Below are 13,010 nucleotides of genomic sequence, written 5' to 3'. Positions count from 1 at the left end.
AATTTGTGCAAATTTACACAAATTTTTACTGGAAGACGTTCGCGTACTTTATTTGCCAGCAGAAGAGAGCAAATTTTGACAGTTCCAAAATAGAGAACCTGCAAATTTACAACTTTGAACAGATGTAATGTAAAGATCTGGTGTTTTATGAAAAGCAGGTGATACATGAAAATACAACAGCTTACACCAAAAATATAGTTTATTGGTAATTATTAAATTTGACTTATTTTTATTTCCTTTTAATTAAGATTAATGGCAGCAGCCGGTGTTCATGTACAGAAAACACGACATATTAAGTAGTAATATTACCTCAAGTTGGTTGTTCTATATTAAAAGGTGAGTGTAAAATTTCTGGAATTGTTTGGAAAATCTTGGAAAAATAAAACATTGTATCCTTCCAAACAGGGCAGTTAAAAGTGACGCACAGTCGAATTGGAAATAATTTGTCTGCCAATTGAAGCTGTGTTTGGGAACTCTAAATTTGTGCAAATTTGCACAAATTTTTACTGGAAGTCGAAATTTGCAACTTTGAACAGTAGTGGAATTCAGTAGTGTTTAAAGGAAGATCGTTTAGTTAAAAAGCAATAACAGTAATGTTAATTTGGTATTCAGTAGCCACTTTTAACGATAATCGACATCGTTAAAAACAGTTGTTTTCGCTAACGAATTTCTATTCGTTAACTAAACAACAGACTATTATTTGGTGCTTAATTTAATGAAATAAATAAAGATAAATGTGTATAATAGCTTTAGATTATTTTTCTCTGTTTTTTTCTTAAAATATTTCGGATATGTATGTGTACAATCAATTAATAAGCGTGGTAGCGTGTGTTTCTCAATATGAAAAATAACATGTCCGCATAATATAGGAATAAATTCGTATTGATAGCACTTTTCCTAAAAAATTTTGTACATTTTATTTAGATTTGTGATGTTTTCAAGTACATTAAAGAAAGATTTCAGGCTATGAGAAAAATCATTTATTATTTTTGTCGATTCCTCTTTGCACTTTTCGTTTGTTTGGGTAGAGTTGCCAGAGAGAAATCATAGATAATGATTTCTGTTAACGAAGAATTAGAGAATAATATAATCGTTAGTGCAAACAATAATTTGTCGACATATTTAACTAAACGATGTTCGTTATAAGTTAGTTACAGAATTGCGGTACAGATGTTTTGTAATGGTCAGCTGTTTTATGAAAAGCAGCTATTACATCAAGGCGGATTTAAAAAGGTGGTCTCACGCGAACCCCTGCCGACACGGGGTAACTATCAGCACCACACAGGCTGGAACTTTGAGCTACGACTTGCATCGGATCTTGGAGCAAGCGGCTTACCACAACGACGCTACATGTGCAATCCCACAAAACCCATGCGGTTGGGGCGCTGAGCCAGTAACTCGCCCGGAAAACTATGAGAACTGCTATGAGAAACAAATAAATAGAAAAAACGAACGCCCCCAACGTTGACGACCCACGCAAACGAAAAAAGGACCATGATTTGCGGATCTGCACCTGGAATGTCCGCACTCTTTATAGAGAAGGCGCAGTATGATGTATGAGCTGGCGGATGTATTATAGAAGTACAAGGCAGATAATACCGCCTTACAGGAAGTGCGATGGACTGGGAATGGCGTCACTACAACACCAAGCGGTACCGAACTCTACTATAGCTGCCATAACACAAGGCATGCATTTGGCTGTGGATTTGTGGTTAGCCGGAGACAGAGACACCTTGTCTCCAGCTTTACTCCGGTGGATCAGAGACTAGCCACAATCCGCATAAAAGCCAAATTCTTCAACATCAGTCTTATTTGTGCCCATGCCCCGACGGAAGGCAAAGAAACCCATGGTACGACCAAGAGCGCGAGATGCTACTGAAGCCAAGAATGCGGCATATAGCGCAACCCTGCAATCAGTAGCAACGCGCCAGATGCAGAAGAGAGAAGAAACGTCTATTCCGCAGAAAGAAAAAGGAAATGGAAAGGCGTGAGTGTGAGCGAATTGAGATGTACAAGAGTCAGAATGAAGTCCGGAAATTCTACCAAAGAACTAAACATCAAACCGATGGTTTTGGTACAGACACATCCTTCTGCAGCGACAAAGAAGGAAATCCGGTTACTAACACAGATGACATGCTGAGAATATGGAAAGAACATTTTACCGAACTGCGAGCGTCCGACGTTGGCGGCGAAGAGGGTACCGCAGAACCAAAGAATGATGATGATATAGAATGTGTACCTCCTAGTCAGAATGAGGTCCAGTAGTGACCCGACTAAAGAATAACAAGGCAGCAGGAGCCGACGGGTTACCCGCTGAACTATTTAAGACCAGAGGCGACACGCTGATAAGGCGTATGCATCAGCTTATCTGCGCAATCTGGCTAGAAGGGCCCATACCCGATGATTGGAACCTCAGCATACTATGTCCCGTACACAAGAAAGGAGACAAGACGGAATGTGCCAACTACCGAGGAATGAGTCTCCTCCTCATCGCATACAAGATACTCTCGAGTGTACTGTGTGAAAGATTAAAATCTAAAGTCAATGGGATAATTGAGCCCCATGAATGCGGCCTTAGACCTGGTAAATCCACCCTGAATCAGATATTCACACTGAGCAAAATCCTGGAAAATACCCGAGGACAAATCAACACCTACCATATCTTTGTTGACTACAAAGCCGCTTTCGATACTCCTTTACGTTCAAAGGTATTTGAAGCCATGTCTGAGTTTGGTATCCCTGCAAAATTATGACACTTGCTGATACGCGTTCCTCTCCAAATCATTTAGTACCAAACGAGGTTTCAGACAAGGAGACAGCCTATCGTGTGATCTCTTTAATATTCTGCTAAAGAAGATTATACGAGATGCAGATGTTAATAGATATGGCACTCTAATCAAAAGTGAACACATGCTACTCGCCAATGACGACAACATCATAGGTCGGTCACCGGATGTAGTAACTGCAGCCTTTGAAAGAATCGAAAGAGAGTCAGTGAAAATGGGTCTGGCAGTAAATGGAGATAAAACGAAATGGATGGTTTCAATTCCCAAAACACCTTGTACAACCGAGCAGATAAAGAAAATGGAGAACGTTGGGAACCACAACTTTGACATAGTTAGTAACTTTATCTACATCGGCACCACCGTAACCGAAACGAATTACACCAAACAAATGCAAACAGATGCTACTTCGGACTAAGTAAGCAGTTTAGAAAAAAAGGCCACTTCTCGACAGACGAAGATTACACTATACAAGATACTGATGCTACTCATGCTGTTATATGGTTCAGAAGCATGGGTACTTGTGAAAGCAGATGAGACAGTGCTTGGAGTATTTGAGAGAAAGATTCTTCTTGGTCGCAGGAGATCGAGGCGCTTGGAACACTATTCTACGTTCGGCTAGTGGAACAAATGTTCTCTTATAGCCAATTAAAGTAAAGTAAGTAAGTCTCATGCGAACTGCTGCTAACAGCCGGCCAGGTTTGACGGTATAAAGATGAAAAATTTTGTTTTGTTTTGTCTATGTTGTTATCTTCTTTCTCGCATATTCTCTGATCAAGTACGCACACGTATGCACACACTCACACAAATTTCTTTGTGTATGTTGGCAAAACGTCGATCAGCTTGATGACAACATGGCGGATTGCACCATATGATTTGTGGTTGTTGAGACCACCTTTAATTGTTTCGCCACACTGTTACATCAAGGCGGATTTAATAAGTTTGTCTCACGCGAACAGCTGTTAACAGCCCGCCAGGTTTGAGACTACCTTTAATTGTTTCGCCTTGCTGTTACACAAGGCGGACTTAATACGTTGGTCTCACGCGAACAGCTCTTAAAAGCCGGCCAGGTTTGACGGTATTAAGATGACAGATTTTTGTTTGCATTCTCTTTTTTATTATCTTCTTTCTTGCATATTCTCTGCTCATTTGCGCACATGTATACACACACAAATTTCTTTGTGTGTGTTGGCAAAACTTCGATCAGCTAGATGGCAACATGGCGGATTGCACCGTATGTGTTGTGGCTGTTGTACAAATGGGACCACCTTTAAATGTTTCGTCATGCCATTACATGAAAATACACATGACATAATTAGCAGATAGTTTACCGTAAGCAGGTGAGTACAATTTTTTCTCGCGAAGAATTTTTTAACATGACATCGCCTGGATCTCATCTTGGATGATAAAAGAAACTGTTGATATATTACCTTTTAAGTTATTTATTATTAACAGACTCTCTTTGCTCTGTAAGTAACAGTAAAGGCCGAGAGCAAGCCTTTTCTTGTTTTCATTTTGGTTTGTTATCCGCAAACGTATGTAGACACTATACCCTCAAGCTCGTAGCTAGTATCTATAAATACCGTGTATTGGAACAAGACAATAATAGTTTCAAATATTATATTAAGTAATCGATAATCACACTGCCATGTAATCGAAATAGAAGAAGACTCAAATAAACATACATACATACATACATCTTTCGCGAAGTGCAATATCTGTCAACGAGTTTTGGTTGTGTGTATGTATTATAGTTAAGAACCATAGCGCACACTAACAACGAAAAATGGCGCGAACTAGTAACATACTCAAAATCAGAGTTGTACTAATCACTGATTTTGACAGATAGTGCACTCAATATTTTGCTGTTGGGCAACTGCCGCTACCTGTAAATGAATATATCTTGAAAGTACAGAAGCTAACATTGAAATGAATCAAAACGGCAGAGGTAAGTGGAACAAATAAAAATATTGTTTATTGCAAATTATTAAATTTGTTTTATTTTTATTTACTTTTAATGAAGATTCATGGCAGCAGCTGGTTTTCAGGGACAGAAAACTCGCCAAATGAAGTTGTAAATTTACCTCAAGTCGGTTGTTCTACATTAGGGTTGTTACTATATTCGGGTTTCGCGGTGAAACTCCATATAAACAAATGAGCGGAAAAAGTTGATGAAAAGTGTTCATTTTGCTTTAACTTGTTTTTTCACCTAGGGGAAATTTAATTTCACGACCCCCAAAAAGAGCACAACCAGTGTCGCTGCGCAGCAAGACGTGTTCTTACGTAAAATTAACGCGATCGCGATGTTTGTTAGTGTTTGTGATCTTGCTCACATGTATTTACTCGGGGAGGAAAAACAAAATATTATATGCATAAATAAGAAACTATTTGTATAAAGTATAAATAAATAAATATACTTCAAAATTAAATGAAAAATGAATGTTTCTTTCATAACAAACTATTGCAATAAATCTTTACGAAGTAATAACGATTGTGCAAAAAAGTGTTGTGCTTTTAGTCAAGCTATTATAACGTTATATTTATACAAGTGGAAGATGCTGGCAAAGGCTTTTGGGAATTTGTGCTTATTTGACTAGTACTAACAATACTACAAAATCTAATTAACTTTACAAATAAAATCATAATTCGTTTTTTTTAATAGTTTTGTGTTTCATAATTTATTAATTTCAAAGAGGTGGGTTTTGGTTGAAATTGCAACAACATATATGAATTTGAGTGTGGTCCACACGCTCACATTTGTATGTAAACATGTACGTAAACAGCGGATAAATTGGTTGGTGCCATATGAATTTTTATATGTAAATGGCAACATTTTGTCCGAAGAAACCCAAAACAATTAAATGTGATAACCTTGTTAAACCACTGAAAGAACGATTTAGGGAAATTTAGGGAAAACATAGTAGCAGCCTTAAGGCACGAAACACACTTCTCATCTGATGGCATCTGAAAGCTCATTTTTTCCACCAGTTGTTGAGGTTTTGTCATATCTTCATAGTTCAAATGCCCTATGCGAGCATGCCACAAATCCATATCCTGACATGTTGCCACCATGCACACCGGCGATATACGAACATCCAGCTTAAAAATGCTGTCCTTTCGTCTAGCTGTCGACACAACGTTTTTCCTAATCACACACATCTAATTTATAAATTCAACAGTGTAGAAGACAATTTGAACAACAGACAAAAGGTTGACAGTCAAATCAGGCACAAACAGCACATCATGAATTGTTATTTCCGACCTATTTGTCTTGAACTGTATTTTAATGTCACCCACATGCTCTGTCAATCGCTCTTTATTGGCCACAACAATTTCTTTTTTGTGCGACTCTCGAACATCAGCAAACCAATTGCAACCCGAGTCCACAAACCAATCATCAGCATTTATAGCCCCAGCCACGAAAACGGTGCAAAATCCATGAGTCTGTTTGCCGTCTCCTTTCTTCTTACCTCGGCACTCAGAAGCTATATGCCCAAAACGAAACTATTACAATTGAAACAGCGTAGATCTTTCATTTTGGCATTGTTTTTCTTCTTCTTCCTTTCAGAAAAAACGCTGCACTGTCACTATCACTGGGTTTTTTAACATCTTACAGAAGCTTTGTTTTAATAGAATCACAAGTGATTTTTACTCCAGAACTTTCTATTCCCATAATCATAGAAGCATATTCTTCTGGCAAGCCTGCTAATAGTAACGTTCAACCCATTCATCGCTAACTGGTATGTCAACTTCTTTAAACTTGTGTGCGGTGGACACAATCTTGCTTACATACTATGTTCTCGGACGTTGCAAAGCTAGTGGTGATAAGCTGCCGTAACAAACCAACACGGCGGGTAAGCCCGGAATCTTGAAAGGCGGCTTTGTTTGTAGTGGCGCTTGTGGCTGTGTTGGTTTAAATCTTTCTTTTCTTTTTTGTTCCTTTTCCGGTTTGTGGCCAGACTGATTGTGTTATGGTGTTGGTGGCTTGGTTTGGCAAATAGCTCCCTAGATTATACCTGTGATTTCGCACATTACATTTAAACGCTGTTATATCTATGCTATGCCATTGAGTCTTTATGCCCTAGGCAATGATGTTATCTCCTTTTCTCCGCGACATATTGAGTTTGTTTTGCATTGGTATATGTCGGGCCATTTCTTTTTTGTTGTAAACTTTGCTAAGAGCTTGGGAAATTCTGATGCTTTGGCGAGAGTAGAAAAGGGCCTGGCCGAGAAGCCATCTTCCTCATTTTTGGCAAGCTTTCCCAGAGTGAACAAGTGTACATAAAGCTACGATCGTTGTTTGTTGAGTCAATTTTTAATAAAACCGCTGTGAATTTTTTTTATTGAAACGTCATCCGTTTTTTTTTTATGAAAACCGCTCAGTTTTCGGAACTTCTTTAATTATCCATTGTGAGTTTTTCTTATTTTTCGGGTGTCGGTAGGTCGGCATAAAGTGATTTACTTTCATTTATTTCGAATTTTCTTTTTTTCTGTTTTAAGGTTGGAATTTTATTCTAACTTATGTTAAATTTTCCAATTAGGGTGTTTGGATAAATTTTTGAGCCAAACTACCATTGAATCATAATTTATGTCCGGTCATTTCAATTATTGATTTGCCGCATATGAAACCCGCATTAACCATTTCCCGATTAAAAACCTACAAAGGTAAATTAAGTTTTGTTATTTTTTTGCTTTGCTCCAATTCTAATAAGAGGTCGTGTGTTTCCCTCAGGTTTCTAACTCTCTTTGGTCGATTTGGTTTCTCTTTTGAGGCGAACGAAGTCCCTTGGAGTACCATTGCATCCCATTTACACGGAACCCATCAGTCTGTTACTCAGCGTCGTGAAATTAACTCGTTCCTACTCCCCGCGTTGTGTCCGTGGTCAGGTGAGTGGAGAGGAAGTATTCGGGGACTGCGGCGAAGCCCTGACCGCCTTTGTGTGCTATATAACCCCAAACAAAAAAAAAAATAGTGTGTTCCTGCTCATATTCGCAGCCTTAAAAGTGACCTATTTTATAGTGCGAATCAGGAAAAAAAAGATCGTTGCTTTGATAGCCTGAAAACTGTAAGAACCTGAAAAAGAAAGAAATTGATTTTTTTTCCAAGCAGAAGTCTGCTTTGCAAGCATGAAAATCTCATGTTATTTGTTCGTATGTGTTGTTTGATTTTGAACCGCTTCCATTTATATTCATTTTTTTTTTTTAAATCGGTTCTTTGGAGAAAAAGTAACATTTTTAACAAATTTATAGTGTCTCTAAAATTTATTTAGTTTCCAAAATTTTAAAGGGTAAAAATTACGCAAGTGGTCGCAGAAAAAAAAGGATATATTTAAAAACTTTAGAAAAAGTGAAGCACTAATAAAGAAAAAGAAAATCATATTAAAACATTACACCCAAAGACTACAACAACAAGTCACATAAAAGAGACAATAAATAAAACAACCAACAAATCTAGTAAGTTATAAGAACATCCACCAGTGTTGGGAAGTGCAAATAGCCCTGCCCCGCATACCCCTGCTGAAAGGCCTTTCATCGTGGGATCTAAACGACAAGTAAGTGGTTTCTTTACTCTTTTGTTTTGTTGTTGTTGTTGCTTTATTTGAAAACACCACTTGTTGTCATTAATGCTGTGGCTGCATGGACTAGTTGTGCCAATCATTTGAGCAGACCGTTAGAATATTGAAGAGCAGTGGTGGTTTCAATGAAGATTCTCTTTTATTTTCAATAAATTCAAAATATATTTCTTTGGTCACAAATTCAGCTGCAATAAATTTCAAATAGATCAAAATAATTAGAACATTTTATAAATCCTGGTAAAAGGACTCGAAAATAACATTCACGTAGGCGTTCAAGGTGTTTTTTTCCTTTTGTGTATGCCTTGTTATTTTCTCCTTACAGCTTTAGAGGCATTGAAACATATAGCAAGCTCTTGGCTGCAGTTTAATATGCTCACTTGTCCCTTACTCTCAGTACATAAATGCATAGCCGTACAAACATGAATGTTGTTTTTGTTGTTTTCCCTATGGTAAACCAGTTGATGTGACCAAAAGAATCGTTTTACTTTTTCATTTGTTGTTGTAATTATTGCATTGGATTTTATGTTTTGAAATTATGACACAATTTTAAGCAGCAAATAAGACCAAACAGAGAATAACACTAATACATTTGCAATTTCACCTGTCCGTCCGGAAACAGGTCATTGAACTTCGATCATTTTGCTTTGCGTTTTTTTTTATTTGCTTTTGCTTTCTTATGCATATTGAACATATGCGCATTAACAATTTTGTTTAACATTTCAGTCGATCGTAACAGACACCTACGAACAAACCTCTGTCACTGTTAATCATTTCGTTTTAAATTTTAGCCATATAGTTAACAACAGCAGTTAAGCAAGTTATTTTGATTTGTTTGTTTTTTTATCTTTTTTGGTTTTTTTATTATTATCTTTTGTATATATATATATATAAGGGTTTAAAAAATTTAAAATGATTATGTTTGTTTTTGAATTAATATCGGTTACAATGTCGAATAAAATCATGAAATCGATAGATATGTGCTAAGCAATTTCTTTATGTTTGATTCCTGAAGGCACCGCAGTAGCGTAGAGGGGAGGTTTTGGTTATGGGTTACCAGGGATATATTGGTGGATACCAGGTAACATGGATGGGTGGGCATAGACTTTTCAGGTTGCTACAACTATAACCTGAATGCAATAGGCTCTGCGAAATCGACTTTCTTCTTTCTCTTTTCTACTTCTTGCGTTGCTATTTCGTCCCCATCTTAGCTTAACTTGCACGCTTTATAGACAATTCTTTTCAAAGTTTTATGGTAGCGTTTTCGAGCTTGACAATGGCAAGATCCCATACCCACCGACGAGCAATAAGGCCGAGCCGAATAAGCGTGCCAATGCCAACTTGTCTGCTCATTGACTTGATCAACATGTACTGGCTTTTCAAGAAATTGAAATTGACCGTTGTATGCTACATATATAAAATTTTTGGCGCCCAACGTGGGGCCCGAGCGTTTTGAAACTGATTTTCGTAAATTAATTTATTTTTTTTAAACTTCAAAATATTTTTTTTTATATTTTGGCAAAATCGCTCAGCTCCTATTTTCCTTTTCTATCTTTTTGTGTATTCCCATCCTTTCCAATTTTTCAATTATTTTCTGTGTATCTCAATTTCAATGGAATTTGTATTTCGTTAAATGCAGTGGTGCTGTCGAATACTACCAGTTATAGGGGTACACGGCCTTGTATCTTTATGAAGGTATCTTTTGTATTTTGCTGTTTGGCGAATTCAGGATTTTGGACCTCTGTCTAATACTGACCTAGACTTTAAAATTCTTAAGATATTTTCTCTCTAATTTAGGTATTGGAATTTGTGAATGTTTTCGATTACGTTTGCAACCAACGTAAGCTTATCTTTTCTTTTAGATCTAACTTTCTCTTTTGGGGAATCTCTTTTTTTTTTAGAGCCTAGATATATTTTATATTTTGTTCTCCCTTTCTACTGGTGGTCGCCTAAAGGAATCAAATAATTTCATGATTATTTTGGGTTTTGGAAATTTCGATTTTTATTAAATTTTTTTTTTTCCATTATTGGTTTTTTATTTTTTTTTTTTTTTTTTGCTTTATTTTTGGTTATTTATTCTTTTTTATTTTAGATTTTTTTCCGTCTTGGAATATTTTTTTTCTCTTGATTTTTAAGATTTACATTTTTTATTTTTTTTGGGATTTATTTTGACTTCCATACTTTTGTTTTTGTTTTTGAATAATAAAAAGCGAAATATTTTTCTGAATATTTTTAGCTTTTCAAATTCAAATATTTTTGGGTTTTTTTTTTTTACTTTTCGTGAAGTCGTCTGGTGAAGGATTTTACTTCGATTTTTCTTCTCTTGTTGTCTTGGGTTTTTTTTCAAAATGGTACTTCAACGTAGTAATGAGGATTTGCCTACCGCGCTAGCTAGTGAGGAAAACGGTCCAAAATGTGGCGTGTGCAATGCTTCTGTCCCAGATAAGTCCGTTTTGACCGAAACTGTTTGCAGGCATTTATTTCACAAGACTTGTGTTAGCAATCACATTAAAACCAATCCTAATTGCCCAGTGTGTGGTAAGAAAATTACGAAAGATCCTACTCCGTCGGCGCCTAAGCCTGCTTCATCACCTGTAGCTACTAGATCTTCATCGAAAGCCAGGAATTTTGACTCAATGAGATCAACCGATTTAGTCCCATCTACATCTAGTCAATCAGGAAATGCGACTAATGTTTCACAGGGAAAACCTTCTAATACCTCCTCTAGTACGACCCTTGGTATGTCTGAATTTTCTTTGAATGACATTCAGAGTATGGTATCTAGGATTGTTTCTGAACAGCAATCCCAACTTTTGTCCGCTTTGTCCAGCCAAATCTCGACTTTGGTTGATAAGAGTGTTGAGACCAGTTTGTCTAGATTGGGTTCGAATGCCTTCCAAATGGGCCACATTCAGAGTAATCCACCTCAATTGAACAGAGTGGATATAAATTCTTCTCATGCCTTGAACACGTCTTCACCGGATGCTAACAGAGCACCACGAATGCATACATTACCTGATGTAGAGCAGCGCACACTTGAGCAGCTCCTTGGTTTGCCTTCATCATCAAATAATCGGCCGAATGTTAGTGGTGGTCAGGATTCTTTTGATGCTAGGCTTGGTACTAATCGCCCGTACTCTGCAGGATCAGTCACCGTGCCTGATTTATGTATCCGACCCGATAAGGTTAGCCAAATTATGTTTAACTGGAAGATGAAATTTAATGGAAGCTCAAACTGTTTGCCGGTCGACAGTTTTATCTATAGGGTTGAAGCGTTGACAAACCAAACCTTAGGTGGCAATTTTCATTTGTTGTGTGGCAATGCTAGTGCGTTATTTGACGGGAAAGCCAACGATTGGTTTTGGCGATTCCACAAGACGGTAGATATTGTTAAATGGCCAGATCTTTGTCGTGCACTGCGTGAACAGTATAAGGATTCGCGTACGGATGTAGATATTAGGGAGATGGTCCGAGACCGGAAACAAAAGTCTCATGAATCTTTTGACTCCTTTTTCGAATCGGTTATCGACCTCGTGGATCGATTGGAGCAGCCTTTGAGTGGTAAAACACTGGTTGAGATCTTGAGACGTAATCTTTTGCCAGAAATCCAGCACGAAATTTTAAATATGAAAATAGAATCTATCGGTCAACTTCGTGAGATTTGCCGCCGCCGTGAATTTTTCATTCAGGACGTTTATAAAAGGCATGGTGTTTCTGGTAGTAAGGTGGGTCACCTCCAAAAGCGGTTATCCGAGATTGATATCGAACCTGAACAGACACCGGTATTAGAGTTGCTGCCACCTGATGAGGATATAGCAGAAATTAGTTTGATTTGCTGGAATTGCCGAGGGGCGGGACACCGTTACCAAGATTGTTTGGCAGAACGCACCATATTTTGCTATGGGTGTGGGGCACCACAGACATACAAACCCAGCTGTAGGAAATGCAGCTCGAATCCAAAAAACTATTCAGCGATGGCACCAAAGGGTGCAGCCAAAACGAGTCATGCTCGAACGAGCCCCGAAACAAAATAGGGTGTGAGGATATTTTACCCAATTTTGACAGTACTTTAACCAGATATGACAATAATTTACCCAGACTTGAAAATAAATCACCCAGCTTTAACGATGGAAATGATGGTGTTAACTACACAGGAAATGGAAATGAAAAGGGATTACTTTGTACAGATAACCCTGAGTTAGAACGACGATTAGGTCCTAATCCTTTGGTTCCTTTCCATGAGAGAGAGGAATTATTATGAAGTCAGAAAGAGGATTTTAGGTGAAGACTACAGGCCTAGTAGGTCGAGTATTAGAATTAAAACTTTTTGGAAAAAGATTAAATCTGTGAGGAAAATCTTCTCTGTTTCTGTCCTAGACAGACCTGGAGATGTAAGACCCTATGCTGAAGTTCAGTTGTTAGGCAGAAATATGATAGGTCTCCTCGATACTGGCGCTTCCGTATCCTGTTTAGGTTCTGATGCGGCTACACGAATGTTACATTCGGATATTCCATACAAACCTCTTCACACCACAGTGAACACTGCCGATGGCAAAGCTCAAAAGGTTTTAGGGATTTTGGAGACTTCAATTGAATTTCGCGGTCGAAAAATGGGCATAAGGCTTTTCATTGTACCTACTCTCTCGCAGAATCT

General features: G+C 37.7%; 1 long non-coding RNA gene across 1 annotated transcript; it reads left to right on the top strand.

Moving 5' to 3' along the window:
* Positions 1-252: 252 nt before the first annotated feature.
* LOC106095331 (uncharacterized) lies at positions 253-701 on the top strand. The gene is made up of 2 exons (XR_001222722.2): positions 253-336; positions 406-701. It is a non-coding gene; the product is annotated as an uncharacterized LOC106095331 (long non-coding RNA).
* Positions 702-13,010: the final 12,309 nt, after the last annotated feature.

This window comes from Stomoxys calcitrans, chromosome 1, assembly GCF_963082655.1.
Source record: "Stomoxys calcitrans chromosome 1, idStoCalc2.1, whole genome shotgun sequence".
Lineage (NCBI taxonomy): Eukaryota > Metazoa > Arthropoda > Insecta > Diptera > Muscidae > Stomoxys > Stomoxys calcitrans.
Note: the sequence above shows the minus strand (reverse complement) of the source record. Positions and strands in the feature narration are given on the sequence as shown.